Source organism: Polypterus senegalus, chromosome 12 (assembly GCF_016835505.1).
Source record: "Polypterus senegalus isolate Bchr_013 chromosome 12, ASM1683550v1, whole genome shotgun sequence".
Lineage (NCBI taxonomy): Eukaryota > Metazoa > Chordata > Cladistia > Polypteriformes > Polypteridae > Polypterus > Polypterus senegalus.
This window is the reverse complement of record NC_053165.1, coordinates 66,582,353-66,598,649: the sequence shown is the minus strand read 5'-3', so window position 1 is coordinate 66,598,649 and position 16,297 is coordinate 66,582,353. Positions and strand designations below refer to the sequence as shown.

General features: G+C 43.4%; 1 protein-coding gene and 1 long non-coding RNA gene across 5 annotated transcripts in view; one reads left to right on the top strand and one right to left on the bottom strand.

The window, feature by feature from the left end:
• Positions 1 to 16,297, top strand: part of mmp17a (matrix metallopeptidase 17a) — a 198,813-nt gene that overhangs the window by 81,663 nt on the left and 100,853 nt on the right. The window lies entirely within an intron of this gene.
• On the bottom strand, positions 7,228 to 14,902 carry LOC120540894. 3 transcript variants are annotated; one of them, XR_005635892.1, is made up of 4 exons: positions 14,632 to 14,902; positions 8,963 to 10,093; positions 8,555 to 8,729; positions 7,228 to 7,570 (listed from the first exon to the last, which is right to left on the bottom strand). It is a non-coding gene; the product is annotated as an uncharacterized LOC120540894 (long non-coding RNA). The 3 variants fall into 3 exon arrangements; XR_005635891.1 differs by having other exon boundaries at positions 8,555 to 10,093; XR_005635893.1 differs by having other exon boundaries at positions 8,555 to 9,044.

The following is a 16,297-nucleotide window of genomic DNA, read 5'->3' as shown; positions in this document are numbered from 1 at the left end:
GGACACCCAATAAGTTCCAAAAGCACTCCCAACAAATGGCGGCTAGAGGAGGAGATCACCCACAAACCCAAGCTTGTACTAAGGGCAGGCACAGAATCTTTATAAACTCAAAAGTGTATTCTCAAAATGCTCTTTGATAGCAGTGAAGCTCCGTGGGGCACAAGGAACAAAGGAATTGCTCCAAAAGCACAAAGGCAATGCAAGGCAAACAAAGTCCCAATGCTGTGATCCAGAAACGTAGTCCAACACAGAGTACGAAGGTCAGTCAGTCGGTCATTATCCAACCCACTATATCCTAACACAGGGTCACAGGGGTCTGCCCGTTCACAGGGCGTAAGGCAGGAACAAATCCTGGGCAGGACGCCAGCCCACCGCAGGGCACACACACACCCACACACCAAGCACACAGTAGGGACAATTTAGGATCTCCAATGCACCTAACCTGCATGTCTATGGACTGTGGGAGGAAACCCACGCAGACACGGGGAGAGCATGCAAACTCCACGCAGGGAGGACCTGGGAAGCGAACCCAGATGTCCTTACTGCAAGGCAGCAGCGCTACCCACTGTGCCACCGTGCCGCCCCAGTATAAAGGTCAAAACTCCAAAATAAACCAACTGTGTAAGCACCGCAAAAACACATTTAACTCACCAATGCCAGAGCAAATTCACAAGGAACCACCAGGGTCAGTGGGAGACCTTCTGGATTTATAGGGTGGAGGGCACTTCCTCACAATAATTTGCAGGTGGCCCTGCCTCTTGAGGGACCACCTACAAAACACATGGAACATAACAAAGCAAAAATAAAGAATGATGCATATAAACAATGTAAATAAAAGAATAAGAATGAACGAAATGTGAATTTGAACCCCAGCCAGGGGGAGAACCTTGACTGAGACATGACAGCATGCCTTCGGGGTGTAAGATGAAAGCAGATTTGGTGAAGTTTTTAGAGGACAGCATTGAACCCTGTGTTGCAGCATGACAAAATGTCATGCCATCAATCCACATTCTAAACCTTCTTCCTAAATGAACAAAATCATCAACACTCTGCACTTAGTCATGGACCACCATCTCACTGTTGATTACGATTTGGTCCTTTATATCAAACGAGGATCGAAAGTATAGATAAAAATTAAACTGAGTGTCAAAGCCAGAACGTAATTCAAAGGCGAAGTCTAAAAGAGACGAGCAGAAGTCTAAATACCGAAGAGTTAACTAGAGATACATGCAGAGATCCTTTCTTTTAAAAAGTTATCTGAAAAGCTGAAAGACGGCCAGTCTGAATGGCCAGCTTCTATAGCGTCTCCAATACAATGTCTGGAGTGTGACCCCTTAATACATGTCCCCATGCCCACCACGCCCATGATGGCTCTAAATAGCCGTGCACACAACAAATACAATGTGGTGTAGTGGTTTAAACTTTGGACTTGAAATCCTTAGGTTGTGGGTTCAAATGCCCCTACTGACACTGTGTGATCCTGAGAAAGTCACACCAATTGGAAAAAAAAAAGAAATGTATCTCAGTTGTACTTCAATTGTTGTAAGTCACCCTGGACAAAGGCATCAGCAAAATAAGTCAATGTGAAAACACAATGGCATCGCAGAACTTTTTAAAGCAAGATGTTAAATAAAATAAACTTCTTTGAATTAAAAAAATATAAAAGAGATTAACCAATCCAATATTTTCCTGGGTAACCCAAACCAAGAATAAGCCATAAATGACACTCATTAACTGCAGTGGGCTGGCACCCTGCCCGGGGTTTGTTTCCTGCTTTGCACCCTGTGTTGGCTGGGATTGGCTCCAGCGGACCCAGTACTTAGGATATAGCGGGTTGGATAATGGATGGATGGATGACACTCATTAAAAATGTATCCAAGGAGAAAAACATTTTTTAACGAACCTTATCTATTACATGTCCTGTCTATATAGGACAATGTAGCACAGCTTCTGGCATTCAAGGGTTCGGATTCACTTCACTTGTGTTCGGATTCACAAGGGTTATTGTTAGTTAGGGGTGTTGTGATTCAGACCATAAAACTTCAAAAAAGGCATTAAGGACAAACACACTTAAAAAAGCAAAACTCCAAATGGTAGAGGGGAGCTGCGGAAACTCCTGACCAAATGACAAGACTGATATGTTTAATTTAATAAAAGTCGAAGAACATTTCCAAAAATCTGAAAACTCCAACAATGTTAAACGTGTGTGAAAGAACTAAACATAAAGGAGCAAAACTAATACAGAAAATATCTCAAATAAATTCACAAAGTCCAAAATACAAAAGCGATTAAAGTATAGCAAGAGTTGAAAACCAAGGAAAATACAAACCCGAAAAGAGGAAACACAAAGGGATCCAACAACAAAAGGAGGCCCCACCCCCTTGGGCTCAACATACAGATTAATAGAATACGACTAATAACTGACATTATTAAAACACAAGAGAAAGTTACAAAATGATTGAAGAACAGGAAGGAGCGTATGGAAAAAAGAAAGAAATGACCATAAAAACATTTTAATGAGCAAAAATAATTAGCAAATAAACAATAACCAAGCACAAATAAAATAAACCAAAACAAGTGACAGAGCCCCAGCAAAACTGTAACAAGGAACAATTAAAATAAATTGGCTTAAGGAGCCATTGCAGCTTTATTTTTGACTTTGACTTTGGTTCGGAGGTTTTTCAGACATCTGCTTGCGCCTTCATTGTCAACTTTGCCTCCTGACCTCGTCCTCTGACTTCTGTCTTCTCTGAGCACCTACTTTTCTCCGGCTGACCATAAGAAAGAGTTGGCCATGGGCGTAATTTTGCAGATTCATCACTGTCTAAGCCAGTGTTCTGTTACTGTCCCATTATTTGACGTGCGCTACTTTAGTGTCAAAATGGGCTCTGTTTTATAGATTGCTTTTGCCACGGGCTGCCCGTGTTTTGAGCAATTACGAACAGTAGTCAAGAGACAATACAGTATATCAGAATCGTATCATATTGTATTTGTCTGGTGAAGGAGAATTTAAGAAGTATCTGGATGAGCAATTAGGACAGCTTGGCTATTTGCTAAACAAATGTTCGGAATGGACTGAATGGTCTCTTCTCATTTGTCAAATGTCTTATTTTCATATTATTCATATACAGTACCCCCCAAACCTCTAGACATATACAAATTATATGCTGTACATGGCAAGGTGTAACTTTGCTGGTTTTGGGCTACAGGCCTCATTTCAAGTCATAGGCCAAATATGTCAGAATACTTAAATACTGCATGTTGTCCACCTTCTCCTGCTGGAGATCATAAAGTCGTATGGTGAGTAAGGGATGCGAGTGCCTGAGGATGAAAGAAAAAGCAGGGATACGTTTACATGGGTGAGTGGAAACCGGCTAATTTATAGTGTAAACAGCGTCAGAGTCCAATAAATTGACCTCGTCTATTGGAATTCTAGCATCTCCTCTGAGCTGTGCACAATCTGACTCTGTCAACCTGGAGATTGTAAGTGAACCAAGTGCTGGAAGATAAGGGGACTTTGAGACTTGGGAGACGTGAATGGCATGTAAAATAGGGTGCAGCAGCATTGGACATTGGTAAGATGGCTTATCAGCTGATAGTGGCTCTGAGGGGTGAGAAAAAAGACATATTGGTGGCATGGTACCCCTGAAAAATCTATTTCTATTTAGTGGATTTCCCTGAACTGTCCCAAATAATTGTCTCAGTTATTCCAAAGACAACAGGCAATCTGACTGGTTTAAGGTCAGGAGTGGTGTGAGACCTTCGTGTATTGTCTCCGCGTGCCTTTCTCATCTGTATGCAGGAATTGGGAGGACTGAGGCGTTACAGGGACTCGAGAAAGCATTCAAAATTGGCTGACGTCTTGCTAACGACTTGAGGTATGCGTTTGACATTGTCTTGATAGCTACCTCAGAATCTGATTTACAAGAACTAGTTGGCCGAGGTAAATCAAGCTAGTCAATGTCACTTACATAAACATAATGGTGTCAGCGAGAGGATATCATTCAGTGAAGATAATTACTGCAGAAAAGATACTGGAGTCTTCCACTTACTTCTGCTTCAGTGATCAAAGAAACTGGTAAGCGTGACTTGGACATGAGGAGGAGACTGTGACTATTATGAATACTCATATGGGCGATTGCAGCGTATGGAAGTGAGGGGTGGACAGTAAGGAAGGATCAGGATGCTATTGATTTGTTGAAGGTTTCTTTGATGGGACATAAAACAGATGAGTGGGTTACATCAAGGAAGACAGCCAGCCGCTGCTTAAGATGCAGCAACTGAAAGCGGAGTAGTGTGGCCAGTCGACGGGGACACTTAGAGACGAAAATTCTTTAAGGATGTACAAAGGGAAAGAGAAGCAGGGAAGACAGAGAAAGAGGTGGATGGATGATATCAGAGATTGGATGGGCATGGATATCAACACTGCTACAAGAAGAGCAGAATATGGGCAGTAAAGGGGATTTGCCGTACTCGCCACCAACCTTGTTGGAGGTTGGCACTAGATATGACCATGTTGAACTGGAAGCCTTTGAACAGGTCTTTTGCCACCATCTCGAGTCTGGACGTGGTCTAAAATCAAAGGCTGGAAGACAAAGTAGGTGTGAGAGTAAGAGAAAGACAGCTTATTGGTGGACATGTGTGTTTGTCACCCCTGTCACCCCCCCCCTTCCCCTTTCTTTTCCTTTCCCATCCCCATATGTGCAGACAGTAGAGCCAAATTGTACTTTTCTACTTGAATATTTTTTAATTATGCTCTTGGGCTCTCATTCCGTTCCGATACAAGGAAATAAAATAGCAATTGGACATAATTTGTTTGTTTTCTTAACACACCAGATGCACCATCTCCATTAATAGAGCTCAAGTTAATAGTGCTGACATTCTGTTAAAGCACTGAAGCATTTCCCAAATATTTCTGGCCTCCTCCTGCTTTGTCTTATTCTCATGTTGTCTTCATGCCAGCTTGCGGGTCAGTAATAATTATATTTAGACCTCATTACTATACCAGCTGAAAAGCCAACTTTCTAGATCTGCTCTTGATGAATTATTTAGATCACAGTGGTGCACACCGCAGAATTCTGAATGTAACGATGCCCAAAGAAGAGCAGCGTCTCGCGTCTTTAGCCTGTTATGGAGGCCTATGTCTGTAGTCAGAAATAACACTTTCACTGGTAAATCTTTTAGAGAGCAGCCCCTTCCCTCCAACACAAATGAGCCAAAAAGCAATCAATTAGACTAATGTGTCAGAGTTGTCTCTGTACCCTCTGGCCCAGGCTTAAGTTAATATTCTGGCAGTTGCATGTACTGCGGTGGGCTGGCGCCCTGCCCAGGGTTTGTTTCCTGCCTTGCACCCTGTGTTGGCTGGGATTGGCTCCAGCAGACCCCCATGACCCTGTAGTTAGGATATAGCGGGCTGGATAATGGATGGATGGATAGTTGCACGTACACAATCTTGAAATTGATTTGAAATGCTTTTCATTGTCGATCCATTTCAGGATTTTGGGGTGCTGGAGCCGATACCCGCAGTATGGAGTGAAAGACAGAAATCAAACCATGGACAGACCACCAGTTTATCGCAGAGCTCACTCACCCTTGCATTTCCATTTAAAACCTATGTGTCGTTGGGGTTGCTGTAGGAAAGACCCCCATATGCACAGTTTAAATGTACTGGGTCTACGAGCACCACTCCATTGTGCCACCCTATATTTTATTTTATATCAATATGTTCACCTTTCAAAAACAAACAATGATCATCCATCCATCCATTACCCAACCCGCTATATCCTAACTACAGGGTCACGGGGGTCTGCTGGAGCCAATCCCAGCCAACACAGGGCGCAAGGCAGGAAACAAACCCCGGGCAGGGCACACACACACACACCAGGAACAATTTAGGATAGCCAATACACCTAACCTGCATGTCTTCGGACTGTGGGAGGAAACCCACGCAGACACGGGGAGAACATGCAAACTCCACGCAGGGAGGACCCGGGAAGCGAACCCGGGTCTCCTAACTGCGATGCGGCAGCGCTTCCCACTGCGCCACCATGCCACCCAACAAAGATCATGTTCAGTCTAATTTAGCGCTCTTCATGGCTGGCTTATTTTACTGGTCTGCACCTTGTCTGCTACTGATCAACCCCCCAATACTTGAACCCATGAGCAGAAAAGCAAGTGACTTGGCATCAGCTTAGGCTCTTCTGCAAATGGTTTCTCCACTCTGTTACCGTATACGTCTTCTGACAAGGCTGCAGATGACATTTAATTATTAGGCATCCAAATTTCATTCATTTATTTCTGTTGCTCGTCAAAGCCTTGCTAATGCCTTTCAAGCTACCGTGAGACGGCGGAGCAGAGCGGGGCAGATGAGTATTGGCATTCATCCTCTTTTGAAGATGCAGAGCAGTCACACTCCAACAGTGCCCTCTTGTGGCTGTCTTCTTTATTCCTGTCAGTCAAATGCACGAGGATGCAAATCCCTACAGTTCTTTACTGTGATGTATCAAGGCTGGCAACTATAAAATTTTAATTAATTAGCCCTGCCAAATGCAGGAGGGCCGTGTTACAGTACAAGGTCAGTTACTGACAACAGGCTGTTTCTAGTCATCTCAATCCAAATGGTTTCACCTGTCAGAAAAATGATGTTGCAACATTTAAAATGCGGCTAAGAAGGTAAAGAACAAAAACACTGCCAGCACCAGGGTCATGATGGCAATAGTTTTGCTTAAATAGAAAAAAAAACCAGTAAAATCAGAAAGACGAATGGGCGTACTTCTGTTGAGTCTCACACAGCACTCCGTCGAAGTGCTGTTCTGAATACCGCTGTTAGATTTCACGGCCGGCTGCATTATTACTTATTTAGTATGCTGCACCCATGCAGCTGGGCCATGAGGTCCCTGACGCGTTTCTGGCACTCATCCTCATGCATGAAGATGAAGAAAACTTTAAATACTTTCTCATTTCCTAAGGCACTCCGGCAAACTGACTAATGCATTTTGGGATGCCTGAAGCAAAAAAAAAAGTGGGCCTTCCATCAACAGATAACTAGGTAATACGCCATTATGTAACCATACAGTACTGACTGTGTTTCCGTTTTGTGAATTTGCATCTTTCAGGACTTGGGGTGGTCAGCTGAGAATGCAATACAAGAGACAGTCCTAGAGGATATCTTGGAGACCAGTGACCTGCACACCCATGCCAAGAATATTTATAATTGACAGCGAACAAATGAACATTACAAGTCCTTGTTTTATAAAGAGACTTTGCAGGCTCAGCACCTTTAAAGTTCTTCATAACACAAAACCGTACAATTTGTGTATACACCATATGTTGTAATGTTGGACACAAAGAAAGGTAAAGAGATGGGGCACCTCCTTGGTGACCACTGAGAAAAAAACTAAGAAAACACACAGTAAATGTGGAGTAGGCGTTTCAGACTGGGGCTTCTGTATAGGAATTGAAACAAGATGGCTGATTTCCAGGTTATAAGTTGAAGTGGCAGGAAGGGGAGGGTGCAGGCAGACAGACATGGAAGTGATGTCAGAGTTGGAGTGGCTGTCAATCTTGCATTCTGCAGAGGGAGGAGAAGAGAAGGTATTAGTAAACAGCACCAACCCCTGGTCCGGTGATGGTAATTACCTAAGCCTTTGAGGTGTCTCCCATGTGCATGCATGTGACAACGCACAGTAGTGTAGTAGTAGTACTGTGCATTGTATTGTATTATATTGTATTATATGTCCCCCAAACACAGACAGACAGACAGCAAATGTCCAAAATCACACACGTTTAATCTTCCTTTGTGTTTACGGCACCACACAATGTCCACATCAGCTGTATCGCTCACAGTCCCTTCTTTCCTTCACTCTCTCTCAGTACTTCTGCCGCCTCTTCTCCTCTCCTCACAAGCTCTGGCCTCTTCCTCCCGACTCCGGCTCAACTAACGGAGTGAGGCGGCCCCTTTTATAATGCCCTGGATGTGCTCCAGGTGCTTGATGATGATGATCTTCCGGCAGCACTTCCGAGTGTGGCGGAAGTGCTACAATCCAGGGCTCCACAATCCTCTAGGTGCCCCCCAGCAGGGTTGAGCTTTTAAGCTCTGTTCCCGTGGCCCCAAAGCAGACCAGAGTGGCTGCCCTCTCGTGGTCCAGGGGAGGAATTGTCCCTCTCCCGGTCCTTCCAGGCGTCCCGGCTGGGCAGGATCCCCAGCAGTCTGCCACAATATATTATATACTATATAAAAATATATACTGTATTATATTACATTAAATAAATATATATATATATATACACACATACACACACATTTTACAAATATACATAAAAAGACATTTATGCCGTTTAAGTGACTTGCTCAGGACCGCACAGTGGGTAGAGTGGCACCTTGTGGTTTACCCTCTAGTGCCTTACTTAGTAGGCTCCACTGGCACCCTAGCAGGATTTTTTGGATTGTTGTAGGAAATCTATGTGTACACTGTGAGAACAAGTAAGTCTTTGACAAAAAAGTATGCCAGCCAGGAGTCAAACCCATTTAAAGTGACAAAGCTTAGCACTGTACCTTCATTTGAAATGTGTCCCCAATCATGATGGTATCTTTCATTGAAGTCAGCTCTCTGTACTGGAGTGCGTCCAGTGCCATCTTCCACTGTTACTCTGCCCTCATATTACAATTACAACTTATTTTTTTTATAACACTCTTCACTGATTGCTGGCACAGAGCGCTGTGAACAATTCTAAGGTAAAACACAAGTATAGATTACACTAATTACTAAATACAGAAGTGGTTCACATATATAGCAAACACACTGAGAAGAAGGTTGATACTGATTAACATAAATGAAATCCAACAATATCTGCCACATTAATTAACTGATGAACTATGGCCAGGAGATGAAATTGTAAGAGAGGCAAAAACAAAGTCAGACACAGTGACAGGCCTGGAGACCTCGGCCAACTAGCCGCCTACCTCCTCCTGGTCATTCTGTGTTCTTTAACTGAGATGACTTTTTCCATATGCAAGCGATCAACCTGGTAATAGAGATGTGGCACTTGAAGTGAAATAGAATAGAGAATCGTTATTCACAGTTACAAATATTGCATTACTTATATTTCTTTACAAATGGCTGACAAACAGAGATGCACTATGCACAGCTAATCAGCAGCTCTAGTCGGGGTATGCTGGTCTGAAGTAGCAAGTCTTCAACCTGATTTAAAAGCTGAGACTGAAGGGGCATTGCTCATATTAACTGGCAGATTTGTGGGTAGGTAAATGTCCAGCACTCACACTGTGAAATGTGAAAGCACACCAGTAAGGTTTGAACTCCTTGAGAGACTGTAGTTTCTGGTGCTTTATATTTCTCATCGTTCTTTTGATGACTCACTTTCAAAACATTATGGTTTATTGTTTACCGTGGGCATTGCTATTTTGCATTATTTTGTGGTGGTTGCAGCCATATTGTGTATCGTAGGGATGTCCATTGCCAGTCACTTGGTCAGGTGATATCAGCATATGGCCCCTGATTAATATAGTGGATTGAATATTCAAGAATTCTTTGGCTAATTTGAAATAAAAAACAAAGTCTCTGTTACTCTTTTTTGCTGCTTTTAGTGTTAGAAGAAGACTAAGACTCTTCCAAGAATATTTTAATGTTAGGATTCTTATTTTGTATTTTGACTTAGATGTTGCTTGTCACTCCCAGTTCAGAGTTTCCATAATGGCCAGCTTCTTCTAATATTTTTCCTGTTGCATCCAAATCTTCTTGAACATCAACACATCGTCGAACAAGATGCCTGGAGATCTAAGCTAAGTCGTACTCTCTTAGCCCTACTGGCACATCAGATTCCCGTTTGTTGACGGCATTCTAGAACCTTTGCTCAAACTCCCCCAGTTTTACTCATTCAATATTTGGTGACAAGTATTAATGAGAGTTAAATAGAAACACTCCTCCATGCTTGTACTGTAACTCCAGAGCTTTTCACATTGTCGAGGCAATCTGCTTTGCAGTACAGTTGCTTCTCTTTTAATGAGAGAGCTGAAGTGGCAATCTGGTGATGCTGGTCAATACCAGGAGTGTGAGACAAGCTGCTGATCTGTTGGCTGGAAAAAAACAATAATTCAGGTCTTCAGTTAAGTAAAAGGTAAAAAAATTATAATAATAATGTGCGAGTATGTCAAGCAACGCATGAGAACAAGTTACAAAATTGATTTAGAATGATATCTATTTGTATGTCATGTCTACCTTTGATGGTCACGCCTATACAATTTGATTATGGTGTGTCACCTAATCAATCAATCAATCAACATTTATTTATATAGCACATATTCATACAAAAAAATGTAGCTCAAAGTGCTTTACAAAATGAATAGAGAAATAGAAGACACAATAAAAGATAAACATAAGTCAACATTAATTAACATAGAATAAGAGTAAGGTCCGATGGCCAGGGTGGACAGAAGAAACAAAAAAAAAACCTCCAAAGCTGGAGAAAAAAATAAAATCTGTAGGGGTTCCAGACCAAGAGACCGCCCAGTCCCCTCTGGGCAATCTACCTAACATAAGTCAAACAGTCCTCTTTGTATTTAGGGTTTTCATGGAAGGACCTGATGATAATGGTGTGGAAGATGGTCCGCACCCCAGGCCGACAGGAGGAGCTCTCCAGACAGCGGGATCGTGCTCCGAGGTCCAGCAGGGCCTTATGGACTCTGTGGTGTTTATACACAGCCCTGCTGGATACCTTGGGCGCCACCAGGAGTCGCTGTGGGGGGACTTATGGGCTCTGTTGTGCCTTATGACCCGGGAGTACGTCACGGTCACGTGACAGGAAGGTATGGCGTGCTCCCGGGTTGAAGTAATGGACTGATTGCCCTGACCCGGAAGGAATAAGGAACTGTGTACTGCTGGGACAGGAACACCTCCGGGTCAGGGGCTATAAAAGGACGTGCCTCAGTCCAGACACTGAGCTGTGCTGGGTGGGAGAGGAGCAAAGTGTCTGGGCGAGGAGGAGAGGTTATTGTGTTTATTGGAGTGTGTTTATTTGTGAAGAGTGTGGAAGGTGCTTGGTGCACTGTGGAAAGAAAATAAAAGAGTCTTGGACTGTTACCTGGTCTCAGTACCTGAGGGTTCGAGGGTGCACTACTGCCCCCTATTGCCACACTGGTCACGTAAACTTCTGGCTTTCAGTCCATCAATGTTGGTGCATCATGATGCTTTGAGTAGGTGGTGGTGGCGCAGGCCACCACCACAAAGAAACCGGAAAAAGAAACTGAATGTTTTCAGCATTCAGTTCCATGGTGGAATTTGCTCAGGGTGACCCCACCGCTCTCGCTTGCTCCTCCTCTATAAGATAGCAGTAATGATGGGATTCAACCCCAGGGATTACCGAATAGGCTCTTCCACCAAAGAAGCTAAAAGAGAAATCCTTAAACAACAGAGACCAAGCGGGCTGCTGACTGTGTGGGTGTGTCTTGATGGCTCTCTAACTCTTAGTCTCTCTCTCAGTTCACTATTCCCGTTATACTCTCCCTTCTTGAGCCATTCTGAGACTCATCACAACGTGTTTCTGCTACATGATGGAGAGCAAGCAGATTTAATTTGGTATCGGAGCTTGAGATAAAACGTATGTCATAAATGGGAAGGTAACGATTCTGTCATCGGAATCACAATAAGAATAAAAAAATCAGACTCAAACAACTCAGAGCCTAGAGATCAGTAACCTGGACAATATTTACACAGAGATTCGGTAACAAAAAGGTTGCTTCTGTCTGCAGTCTCAGTTGAGAAACGGATGCCACCACTGACCTTTTAACCTGTCACGTCAACAACATCAAAAGTCATAACCTCTGAGGCCATGATCCTGGCAATCAGGAGTCGCATCCTGACAAAGGGGCTCACAAAATGAGTATGTCACTAAAAGGACAAAATGGCTTCAGAAACGGTGCAAAATGCTGGTCAAAATGGAGCCATATGTCAGTCACAAACTGTACAGGTCATTGCAATTGAGGCTGTAAGGGTCTGGTGTGGGTCATCGGTATACATACTTTAATTGCTGGTACAAAGGAGCACAAACCAATCTTCATGTCTGGGTGGCCACATGGTGGGTCTGTGCTGCTTAAACACTGTTCGTGACATTGTTGGCTTGCGAATGGGTCGTGGAGGGTCAACTAATGTAAGCCACAGGGTTGCAAACCAGGTTACCAGCAATGGTTTGGGGGTTGCCATCATTGGTCCGTGACTGGGTTATAGTGGGTTGCCTAAGTGATCAGCAGCACTGCATGATGTTAACTTGTTTTAACCTATGGGGGCATACAGTCAAGCTCGTTTCACCAAGGGAATGGTTTGCAGTTGCTGCTAGTGGGTCTTCAATAAACTTAAAAAATGCAAAACTGGGTTACAGGAGTCAGGACCATAAAGGTCAAGAAATGCTGATGATACTTATCATTTCACAAGGTCTCATATCTCTAAGGTTTAGCGCTGCTCTATGTGGGCAATGCAGCCCCACCTTCTCTTAACGAAAGATTTATTGCTGTGGTTGGTTTTGTCCGTTTCTAAATCATTATTACCCTATTGTTTTCTCATGGCCCTTGGCCGTAAGTATGAATTGTTTTAACTCAATCGGCCGTAAATTGGCACATGGCTGTAATTTTCAGATCTATAAATACTAACTGAACTCAAAAACTAATGTCATATGCAGATTCTTTGTGCTTAAAGAAAAACCTTAAGGGTACAAAATAGCTTTGCTACCCTTGTTAATGCCCCCCAGGCCACTAGAGGGAGCTGCGGGTTAAATTGGAGAGGACAGACAGTCTGGCCATCCACCAATAACACACACACTTGAGTGCCGGCGGCATACTTGGAAAGGCTTACAATGATGGGTTTCCAGATTCAAGCTTAAAAAGCTCCTCTATTCAGTATATGACAGGCTTGGAGTTGGTGAGGAAGCCATTGCTAACGGTTTGACGGGTAAAGAGATTAGAGGTAAACTAAGCAAGGTGTAAACAGGAAGGCCGGAAGGTTTGGGTTTTTGTTCTTTTTAACCCCTGTATTTTTATCAGTTATTTGCTTTGATTGTTGACCTGCTTTGACAGTAAAACTCTTTTTCTTCTGTTACTTTTGTTCTTCTGGATGTTACTTGGCTTCAGAGATCACCACATGCTTGCGGCTCCTAAGTCCACATAACAAAATTATTTTGCTCCAGGACGACGTCCCCCTCAGCTGCTCATCCTCCTTGAGACAGCCGTTTCCCTTTAGCTCCATTGGCTTGAAGGGCTGCTTTAAAGGAGGGTCCTGCTAACGTTGTTGCTCCTCTCTGAGGGAAGGTGAGTGACACTGAGAGGAGAGTCTTGTCGTTCTGAGCGAATTCCTGAGCAACAATATCCCACATGAGTGAATTCTGAAAGTAATACCTTTAATTAGCAGTGGCAACCATATCATGAAGACTCACAATTCCAAACCATTCTGCTGATGGAGGTGACTCAAAGATCTGAAATTCTGGTTGCTGAAGGTGAACAATGAAGAGGGTTTTGCTTACAGAGGGATTCTGTTACAACTTAAGATTGTTAGGTTTTGGTAACTTGCTTGGGCGCATCGCGTTTCTGTTGGAATGACCCTTTAAAACCCTGTTAGAACAATAATATTTGGAATTCTGGCAGAGTTAGTGCAAAGGATTCTTGCCATGCGGTGTTAAGATTTACTCAGCTGTCCTTCTGGATGCCAAGTACGGGCGCTCCATGCCACGCAAAACAGTACACAACTGTATGCTGGACCCTCGCTCTCAGTTTGCAGCATAGTGGTCTCAGACTATCAGACTCGCTCATTTTTCTTCTGCGAACCCAACACTGCCGGCCCTGCAACCCTGCGTGGGACACAATGGCTACAGGTGGTCGAAGCATGGCTGTCCCTCATTTTGTGTTTACATCGTGCAGAACAGATACAGAGAAAAGGCTTGTCCACCTGAGTGATCTCAGGAATCACTCAACACCCTCATACAGCACCCACCTGCCAGGCTGCTCAGCTTACATGTAACGCAATGTCCTCTTGCTCCCCTGATTTGTAATACAAGCACAGCAGTTTCCAGTGAACGGAGGTTAGTATGTATAATGTAGCAACGTCCGACTGCCACTTGTCTTAAAGCCGCAGCCATTTTCATGCTCAAATATTAAAGCCATTAAGTCCTAGCCTGTCACTAATTGAGTGACTATGTTTGGGCTTGGCATATTTTGGTGGGAGTTTTTTAGTTTTTTGAATGAAGTCGGGTGTCCCAGCCAATTAAAAGAATCCTCTCGGACAAGCAAATGATTTTTGTGTATTTGACTATCAGAAGGCATCCTCGATGGCGCAAACACATTTAAAGTGCCATCTTTGCATGTGACAACTTCTATCCGTTTGCTTTCATTTGCTTACTTGCATCCTGCAATAGGCTGACGTGCCGCTCAGGGCAGATTCTGGTTTTGTGTCTGTTGCTGCTGCTGCTGCCTCAGTGGGCTTTGTCCTCCCATGACCCCAAACTGCATTAAGAGAGTTTGAAAATCTTGTGTTGTTTAGTTTCCTTTCTTGCTGTAATTTTAATAAAGGGACAAAGCCCAATTACAAAGTCCTATATAAACCCTAATTTATGATAAAGATGAAAATTCCATACCTTCAAAAACGTTTCTGTTTGTGCAGCAGCCATAGTTCGTGGCAGTTGATGAAATGTCACAGATGTTCAAAATGAACGCCGTTAGCTTCTGCTGACAGCGCGGAATGACTGAGTGACAAATGTTCGCCGATCTATATCATCTGGGATGGCTGCCCACATTTCATTTCACTTGGACTGCGGCTGGCTTCTTTGTAACTCCTGTAACAGAATCCACATGGTTCCACCATGACTATAGGAACAGGCGATAATGTTCTTCCCACGAATGATGACATCTGCCCACTCTCAAGTTCAAACTGGAATGCTAAATGCAATAAGAAATTGCAAAGGCACGTTCTTCATAGTCAGACAAGCTCCAGAGGTCCTGTGGTGTGTCTGACCTAAATACTCTTCTTAGTGCTGTGTCCTTCCATTGATCTAAAGTTCAAGTTTCATTTGATCTTTGTAAGATACATGGACTCAATAAATATTGTCACAATCAGGAGGGGTCAGGATAGCCCCAGCAATTATTGGGGAACCAGCCGGGCAACCCCGTTTCAAGAAAGTAAAGCAAAACTGTTGTGATTAAAGTGTACTAAACAGAAATTCTGCCTTAACAGTGGCTCTCAATAAGAGCTTCAGCTGGCTCAGGAGCTCCTTCCACCTGGACGTCTGGGTCCAGAATGAGGCGCCATTCTCTGGACATGCCTCTTTTTAAAGTGGCCTTCTCTGGGATTCCACAGGTGGGGTCATTTTTCACTGAGGTTCTTCTCGGATCTGTGGGCCGAAAAGGGCAGATAGCGACAGCGCCTCCTTTTGGTTTGGGGTGGTATTGCTTACCATATTTAAGCGCATGTGTGACAATATCTATTATAAAAAAAAAAAATCTTGGGGAGGTAGACTAGGGAAACGAGACGTGATCTTCTCGGAAGACAATTTGAAGTCCCGCAAGAGACACTTGAGACGCGAAGTGGCAAAAAGTACAGGCTTTAAAATGATTGACGGGCAGCACAACAGTAGCAGCAGCAGCAGAAAGACAGCAGATGATCCAATGGTATCTCCTTAGCGTGCGTTCAGCCACATCCCCTTCACAACGTGAGCAGCGTTATACGTCCTGCGAGAAAGAGATGTAACCATGCCCGGGGCTGGAAATAAAGGACAAGTATTGTTTTTACAAAAGATTTAAAGTAAAGTGAAAATAATGCATACTATATGTAACAATTCCCATGAAAATAACAATCTCTTTAAATTGTATATCGTAGGGGTGGGTGAGCGAAGAGAACAGGGAGGAGAGCCCCCTTTTGTAATAAAAAAAAAATGCAGCAGCAACAAATAAAGAGAAACTGTTTTATACTGCACTTGTCAGTCAGGGCCAGATTAAGACCCATATGGACCCCAGGAGTTTGAAGATCCCAAATCTCACTCCTTACCAGCAGGCACAATCATATGCTCACAAATTGTGGACATTAGTGTGAATAATAAGTCAGGTACAGGGACTGAAGTAGAAAAAAAGTCCAAAGCTTTCTGTTGTGTCAAGCTTTTTATTTCAGAGAAACAAACGGATTAATGAGTGCAGGAAGGCAAATTTTGTCTGATCTCGCAGTTAACAAAATTTGATTAAACATTTTAAAAAGGACTGTGGCAGAAAGGGGATATCAAACTGTCCGATTTGGTGCCAAATAAAATAAAA